This window comes from Macaca fascicularis, chromosome 14 (assembly GCF_037993035.2).
Source record: "Macaca fascicularis isolate 582-1 chromosome 14, T2T-MFA8v1.1".
NCBI lineage: Eukaryota > Metazoa > Chordata > Mammalia > Primates > Cercopithecidae > Macaca > Macaca fascicularis.
Window position 1 is genome coordinate 77,517,799 of NC_088388.1, and position 9,073 is coordinate 77,526,871.

The window sequence follows — 9,073 nt, forward strand, 5'->3', positions numbered from 1 at the left end:
TCATAATATCACAATGAAAATCTAAGAGCGAGATTAAGATAATTATTTCCCAAATCTCACAGTGATTAAGAAGTAATGACTCTAAAATCAGGCTACTACACTATCTTGTCACCTCTCCCTATATTTTGGCCTAGACACTTGAAGTTATTACCTATCTGGGGAGCAGGCCATTTGTCCAGGACAATCCACTCATCAATGAGGAAAAAGATATGACTCCTGAATGTGCATATCCATTCAGCTAAGCAGCAGTCACTTACTGCAGGCAAGGCCAATGCTACAATTCAATTAGTAACTATTTTACAACAACTGCTATATGCTTGATAAAAATGCTCAAAACCACAGTTACAATAGGGAGGTAAGGGAACCAAAACTCCTTGCATAGGTTTCTTGTGTCCCTATTATGTGCTAGAGTATAAACATGCATTAAAAATTATGTTTTGAGCTCCTAATGTGCTGAGCTAGGCACTATTCTGGGTTGTGAGGGATGCAATAGTGAACCCTTCGGGAAACTCTTGTCAGATCTTATCCCCCACCCCTGTATTGATTCACTGAAAAAAATTCTCTTTTTTCTGGGATTGTGAGTCATGTACAAAATGATGAAAAAAAAGGAAGAGACTTAATTTTACCAGTGCTATAGTCCAATAATTGAATAGTACCTGTCCTGGTTCCTACCTAGTTTCTAAGCCTGATGTAACTGCCCAGTGGGTTCTTCTGGCCCACTTCCCAGATACAGCCATTTTATCAAGGCAGGGGAATTGCAATAAAGAAAGAGTTTTACACACATAGAGCTACTAAACAGAAGACGAGTTTTATTATTCAAATCAGCATCCCTGAAAATTCGGAGGCTAGGGTTTTTCAAAGATAGTTTGGGGGAAGCAGGGGACAGGGGGATGGCCAGGCAATGGGTGCTTGTTAGTGATTGGTTAGAGATACAATCACAGGGGTGTGGGAAATGGTCCTCACATGTACTGAGTTACTATTGGGTGGGGCCACAGGTTGGCAGGTCCAGATGGAGCCATCTGCCCTCAGACATACACAAAACCTGAAAAGATATCTCAAAGGCCAATCTTAGGTTCTACAATATGATGTAATCTGCAGGAGTAATTGGGAATGGGGAAGCTGCACATCTTGTGCCCTCTGGAATAATGGCTGGCAATTGTTTATGACTACACTGTAGCAGAATTCAGGGTCCTCTCTCCTCTCAGCTTGGTGGCCTCTTGTTAGCTTTACAAAGGCACTTGAGTTATGGAAAAAGGCTATTATCACTTAAACTAAACTAAATGTCTCCCAAAATTAGCTTGACCCAAGCCCAGGAATAATTAAGGGCAGGTGGAAGACCAAAGGCAAGAGGAGGGGTGACCGCATCAGATCTCCATCACTGCCATAATTTTCTCACTGTTATAATTCTCCACTCTTCCTTTTCGACAGCTCCAAGTTTCTTCCAATATATTAACGCTTTTTTCTTTAAAAAAATTTTTATTTGGAAATTATTTCTAAGTAGTATATATGAATAGCTCAAAGAATTCCCACATTTTTTTTTTCTAGTGCCAGGTGTTTATTCCCTCACATGTGGGTGGTTCACGTACACAGCACACAGGCATGGGCACCATGGGAGAGGGCAGCACTCCTGCCTTCGGAGGGGAGGATCTTGCCCTCACAGTGTAAGAAGGGAGAGGATGGTTTCTCTCCTGCCCTCACTAGGGCCTAGGGAACCCAGGAGCAAATCCCACCCCTTCCACCTCTCAGCCGAGGAGAAGCCACCTTAGTGACATTTAGTTCCAACCATTATAGTAAGTGGGGAAGGAATTGGCCTGGTCCCAGCCATTACAGGGTGAAAATATAAATGGTAAAGGAAGGTACAGTTTGGATGAGGCCACAGGAAGGAGCAGGTGACACCATCAGAAGCATGTGCAGGGGAGGGGCAGTTACTGCGCTTCTGGGCTGCTTAGTCCCTGGCTTGGCAGGAAGGGTAGGGGAGATGGATGGGGCTCATTGTTTGTCATTGATGATGTCCACGAATTTGGGCTTGAGGGAAGCACCACCCACAAGGAAGCCATCCACATCAGGCTGGCCGGCCAGCTCCTTGCAGGTTGCCCCATTCACCGAGCCTCCATAAATGATAGGGGTGCTCTGAGCCACTGCTTCAGAGACGTTGGACTTAAGCCATCCTCGGAGCTTCTCCTGTACTTCCTGGGCCTGTTGGGGTGTTGCAGTCTTGCCAGTACCAATGGCCCACACAGGCTTATAGGCCAGGACGACCTTGCTCCAGTCTTTCACATTATCTACAATGACCTTTGTCTGCTCGAAAACAACCTTCTCAGTGATGCCAGGTTCCCTTTCATCTAGCTTCTCCCCAATACAGGTGATTACTCCGAGTCCCTCAGCCAGAGCATGGGCTACTTTCTGCCCAATCGGCTCATCTGACTCCCCAAAGACATGCCTTCTCTCTGAGTGCCCCAGGACCACCCACGTGGCTCCACAGTCTTTGATCATGCCAGGGCTGATCTCCCCAGTAAAGTCCCATTAGTCACTTTGTAGCAGTTCTGTGCAGCCACAGCAATCTTGGGATCTAGCTTCTGCCAGGCGAAGTCGATATAGGCAGTGGGGGGAGCACAAACCACCTCGGTGTCCGCCGGCACCTTGGCTGCATTCAGAGTGCCAATGAGCTCCCCCAGATTCTGCTTCTTCCCGTTCATCTTCCAGTTCCCCCCAACGAAGAACTTCCTGGAAGGCGCCATGGCACTGGAGCCGAGGCACTGAAGGTCAGTGTCTGCATATTCCCACATTCTTTACTCAGATCCACTAATAATTATTACATATTGCCATGTTTGCTTTATTGCTTTCTCTTTGTTTCTTTATAAATGTGTGTGCATGCATTATGTATGAATGTATAACTGTTAATATTTTGCCATATTTACATTTTTGCTTTCTCTGTCTCTATGTGTATGCATGCATTATATATAAATGTATATATGTCATATATGTACATTTTATATGTATGTAATCATTTATATACATGTAAATTTTTTTCCCAAGTCATTTGAGAGCTTCAGACATCATGCTCCTTTACCTCCATATCCTACATTGTGTGTTTCCTAAAAGCAAGGACATTCTCTTATATAAATGCCATATAATGATCAAATTAAGAAAATATAAGATTAGCTAACACTATTTTATAAGATATAGTTCATTTTTCAGATTATGCTAATTGTCCCAATAATGTCCTTTATATAAATTTCCCTCTCTGACCCAGGATCTAATTCCAGATTACACCTTGCATTTTGTTGTTATGTCTTCTTTCCCTACTCAAGTTAGTCAGAGTTTATTTCTGTTGCTCATAACCAAAGAATCTTAAAAATACAATTTCCTTCTGTTTATGATACGGGAGTGCTGGGAAGGGAAGAGTGTGGTCACTTTAAATGATACAGACGAGGGGAAGGAAAGTGTTGGGTAGAGGAGGGCATGGTCCCTAGCTAGGGCTCCACCCCCATGGACCTAGGTGAGGACAGGCACTCCTACTTTTGCGCCCAAAATGTTGCATTTTCCAAGACCACCCTGTCCCATCACACCCCCATCCTGGGCCTATAAAAACCGGAGACCCTAGCGGGCAGACACACAGGCAGCTGGATATTGAGAGGAACACTTTGGCGGAAGAAGACCCGAGTGGTTGGTTGAGAGCATGCTGGCCAAAGAGCACAGGGACAGATGAGCATGCCATCAACTGGTGGGATGAGACAGAGTTTGGCTGGGGCAGTTGGAGGAGAGCTGGGGACACTGAGCGGCCCAAATCCAGGGAAAACCATCTCCCTTATGGCTCCCCCATTGGCAGAGAGCTACTTCTACTCAATAAAAATTGGCACTCATTCTCCAAGCCCACATGTGATCCCATTCTTCCAGTACACCAAGGCAAGAACCCGGGATACAGAAAGCCCTCTGTCCAAGGTAGAGGGTCTAATTGAGCTGGTTAACACAAGCTGCCTGTAGATGGCTAAACTAAGAGAGAACCCTGTAACACATGTCCACTGGGACAAGCTGTAAACATGCACCCCTACACACCACCATGGAGTTGGAGACGAACAGCCTGCCTATCTGTATGCTCCCCTAGAGTTTTAAGCAGTGGGGCACTGAAGAAGTGAGACACACCCCCATCGCATGCCCTGGGAGGGGGACAAGGGAAGCTTTCACGTTTCATTTATAAGCATTCATTTATAACCTTTAGTAAATTATATCATTTAATCTTTTTTCTTTTTCTTTCTTTTTTTTTGGTTGTTATTGAGACGGGGTTTTGGCTTTTTCACCCAGGCTGGAGTGCAGCGGCACGATCTTGGTTCACGACAGCCTTGGACTCCTGGGCTCAAGCCTTCCTCCGCCTCAGCCCCCCAGGTAGCTGGGACTACAGGCACAGGCCACAATGCCCGGTTATTTATTTATTTATTTTGTATTTTTTGTACAGATGGGTTTTTGCCATATTTCCCAGGCTGGTTTTGAACTACTGAGCTCAAGCAATCCACTTGCCTCAGCCTCCCAAAGTGCTGGGATTACAGGTGTGAGTCGCTCTACCTGGCCTATATCATTCATTCTTAATCAAGTCTTCTAGGTAGGTATTTAAATCCCTGTTTTAAAAATCAGTACTATCAGGCTCAAAGAAGTTAAAAAACTTGCCCATCATGACACAGTTAAATTCTAGGGCCAGGATTTTAATCCAAGTCTTTTTTTTTTTTTTTTTTTTTTTTTTTGAGACGGAGTCTTGCTCTGTCGCCCAGGCTGGAGTGCAGTGGCCAGATCTCAGCTCACTGCAAGCTCCGCCTCCTGGGTTCACGCCATTCTCCTGCCTCAGCCTCCCGAGTAGCTGGGACTACAGGCGCCCGTCACCTCGCCCGGCTAGTTTTTTTTTTTTTTTTGTATTTTTTTAGTAGAGATGGGGTTTCACCATGTTAGCCAGGATGGTCTCGATCTCCTGACCTTGTGATCCACCCGTCTTGGCCTCCCAAAGTGCTGGGATTACAGGTTTGAGCCACCGCGCCCGGGCAATCCAAGTCTTTTTTATTCTGAAGTCCCTCCAAGTCTTTTTTGTTCTGAAGTCCTTCCTTATTCCATTGCAGGCCTGGCAGATATTTGTAAACCACCATCCTTGCATCAAGAATCCTACAGGCTAGCGTGAAGTGAGACGGATAAACAGATAATGTTATTTGTTTGGCAGTAACACCTAACCACAGCAGTTTGTACAAGGTATAGCGGAACATAGTTATTGAACTTATTTCAAGAATGATGAGAAATATGGGCAGGGCTTCAACAAGAATAGAAGGAAATAAAATCTGTTTTATTCCTTGATGCAAACTGGGTGTTTATAGATTGTCTGTCTACTGTCCAAAGCATGATTAATATCAATGCTAATCCACTAACCTCCAACGTATGCTTAGGAAATTCCTTATTTAGCTGGCTAGCATTGTTAACTTTGACATCTATTAATGCAACATTACCTCCTGAATGTTAGGGACTCAAATAGTTCCTACACCATTTCAATTCTTTCTTGGTCATTTTGATTAATGTTGACATTATCCAGTTCTGACATTTAGCTGAAACATATTGCTAAGATCCTAATCTGTAAACTTGCTTAAAATATGTCCTGTTTAGTTTGATAGTTTTAAAATATTGACATTATAAAAGGAGTTCCGAAGGTAAAGGGTCTGATCCCTTCAAGAAATCTAGAGTCCTTTCCTTTCTCTTTGTGTAAAAAAATCAAATGAAAAGTATTAGGAGTACGGAAAACCACGGTTATAAAATCAGAGCAAATAGCATGTCCTACTTTGTGACTTTAGATCCGAACCTGGTGACAAAGAGAAAATATATAAAGGTCAGGAGCTTAGAGGGCATCCAGAGAGCTGAAGCTTGGAACAGTTGTGAGTAGTCTTAGAGTAATAGGGAGGTGTTAGTCCATCAATGGGTCCCTGCTCTCAGTCAGAAGTCTTAGAATTTTCTGGGGACCTGAGCAGTCTGGGAAGAAGAGGAAGATCTGGATAAGTATTCACTGATAATATCTGTTACTGATTAGAGTATTTAGTTTGTATTTAGTAGACAGGTCTTCTTTTAGTACTTAGCTCTCATGGTAAGTTATTCATAAGTAACATGCCTGGCAACAGCTGGTCCTCAAGTAATGTTGAATTGGATTAAGCCGAAAGTGGCTGATAAGGCTATTCCACAGAGAAAGATTTATCTTAGTGTGGCAGGGGCCAGTCATTCAACCACCAAAGAAAGGCAAGGTGGGAGTGGTCACCATAATAAACAGCAGAATCAGAGCAGTGAGCTGAATAGTCTGCCTCCTGCAGACCTACAGCATTGCTAGTTGATCATGGTGTTCCTGGAAGTGAAATATTTGGTTGGTGCAATAGTAATTTCAATTACAATGGAAAGTAATGGCAAAAAACTAGAATTACGTTTGCACCAACTTAATAGATAGGAAGCCTACTGAATTTGTACTTGATCTATATAAGCTGAAAGTTCCAGGTCAAGTGAAAAAAAGTCTAATCTGAATCCTAAAAACAGAGAATTATAGCCCTCAAATAATTCCCAGACTTGAGCCTGTTTATAAACCTAGAATGAAAGGGAGACCAGGTCCCCTGGAGGAAAGACCCTCATATACTACTGAATATTTATACTGTTAATCTTTCCCCTGGCCTTCCCCAAAGGGACCTACAGCCTTTTATGGAGTAACTCCACACTGGGGAAGGGAAATAATCAGACCTTTCAGGGACTACTAGACACTGGTTCTGAACTGACACTAATTTCGGGAGACCCAAAATATCACTGTGATTGACAGTCAGTGTGTGGAGGTCAGGTGATGAATGGGATTTTAGCCTAGGTCTATCTTACAGTGGTCCTGTGCCTTCACAGTGTGAAAATACACAGTGGACCAGTGGGTCCCTGAATCCATGCTGTGTTTATTTCCCCAGCTCTAGAATGCATAATTGGAATAGACATATCTAGCAGCCGACAGAAGCCCCCACATTAGTTCTCTAACCTCTGGAGTGAGGGCTATCACGGTGAGACAGACCAAATGAAAGCTATTAGGGCTGCTTCTACCTAGGAAAATAGTAAACCAAAAGCAATACTGCATTCCTGGAGGAATGGCAGAGATTAGCAGCACCATCAAAGACTTGAAAGATACAGGGGTGGTGATTCCCACCACATTCTCATTCAACTCTCCTATTTGGCCTGTGCAGAAGATAGATGGATCTTGGAAAATGATAGTGGATTATTATAAGTTTAACTAGGTGATGATTCCAATTGTAGTAGGTTTACCAGATGTGGTTTCATTTTTTACACAAATTAATACGCTAGTACCTGGTAGACAGCTAATGAATTTGGCAGATGCTTTTTCTCCATTCCTGTTAATAAAGATTTCCAGACGCAGTTTTCTTTCAGCCGGCAAGGCCAGTAATACACCTTCATTCTCCTACCTTAGGAGTGTATGAACTCTCCAACTCTGTGACATACTTTTTTTTTTGAGACACAGTCTCTGTCATCCAAGCTGGAGTACAATGGCACGATCTCGGCTCACTGCAACCTCCATCTCCCAGGTTCAAGTGATTCTCCTGCCTCAGCCTCCAGAGTAGTTGGGATTACAGGTGCCTGCCACCATGCCCTGCTCATTTTTTTTTTATTTTTAAGTAGAGACCGGGTTTCACCATGTCGGCCAGACTGGTCTTGAACTCCTGACTTCAAGTGATTTGCCTGCCTTGGCCTCCCAAAGTGCTGGGATTACAGGCATAAGCCACCACGCCTGGCCTGTGATATACTTTAGTTTGCAGGAATCTTGATCATTTTTCCCTTTCTCAAGCTATCACACTGGTCCGTCACATTACTGAGACTATGCTAATTAGTCTTAGTAAGCAAGAAGTAGCAACTACTCTAGACTTGTTGGTAAGACATTTGTGTGTCAGAGAGTGGGAAATAAATTTGACAAAAATTCAGGAGCCTTGGTGAAATTTCTAGGGGATCAATGGTATGGAACAGGTCATATCACTCTAAGGTGAATAATAAGTGTTGCATCTGGTCCCTTCAACAACCAAAAAAGACATGCAATGCCTGGTGGGCCTCTTTGTATTTTGGAAGTGATATATTCCTTATTTGGGTGTCTGGCCCACTTACCCAGTGACCCAAAAAGCTGCTAATTCTGAGTAGGGCCCAGAACAAGAGAAGGCTCTTCAACAGGTCCAGGCTGCTGTGCAAGCTGTGCCATTTGGACCATATGACCAAGCAGATACAATGGTGCTTGAAGTGTCACTGGCAGAAAGAGAGGCTGTTTGGAGACTTTGGCAGGCCCCTACAGGTGAATTGCAGTGGAGGATCTTCAGATTTTGGAACAAAGCCATGCTATCCTCTTTGAATAACTACTACTACTCTTCCTCTTCCTCCTCCTCCTCCTCCTCCTCCTCCTCCTCCTCCTCCTCCTCCTCCTCCTCCTCCTCTTCTTCTTCTTCTTCTTCTTCTTCTTCTTCTTCTTCTTCTTCCTCTTCCTCTTCCTCTTCTTCTTCTTCTCCTTCTTCTCCTTTGTCTTCTTCTTCTTTGTTTTGTTTTGTTTTGAGATGGAGTCCTGCTCTGTCGTCAGGCTGGAGTGCAGTGGTGTGATCTCAGCTCACTGCAGCCTCTGACTCCCTGGTTCAAGCGACTCTCCTGCCTCAGCCTCCTGAGTAGCTGGGATAACAGGCATGCACCACCACGCCCAGCTAATTTTTGTATTTTTAGTAGAGACGGGGTTTCTCCATTTTGGCCAGAATGGTCTCAATCTCCTGACCTTGTGATCTGCCTGCCTCAGCCTCCCAAAGTGCCGGGATTACAAGCATGAAACTATTATTTTGAGAAACTGCTCTTGGCCTGATACTGGCTGTTAGAGGCTGGACACTTAACTGTGGGCCACCACAGTACCATCCACCTGAGCTGCCTATCATGAACTAGATGTTATCCAACCCACCAAGCCATAAAATTTGGCATGCACAGCACACTCCATCACCAAACGAAGTGGTATATACATGATTGGACCTGAGCAGGCCCTGAAGGTACAAGTAAGTTTTTG

The 9,073-nt window shown here is 44.0% G+C and overlaps 1 pseudogene; it reads right to left on the minus strand.

Annotated features, from left to right (window-relative positions):
* Positions 1-1,531: 1,531 nt before the first annotated feature.
* Positions 1,532-2,741, minus strand: LOC102123687 (triosephosphate isomerase-like; annotated as a pseudogene).
* Positions 2,742-9,073: the final 6,332 nt, after the last annotated feature.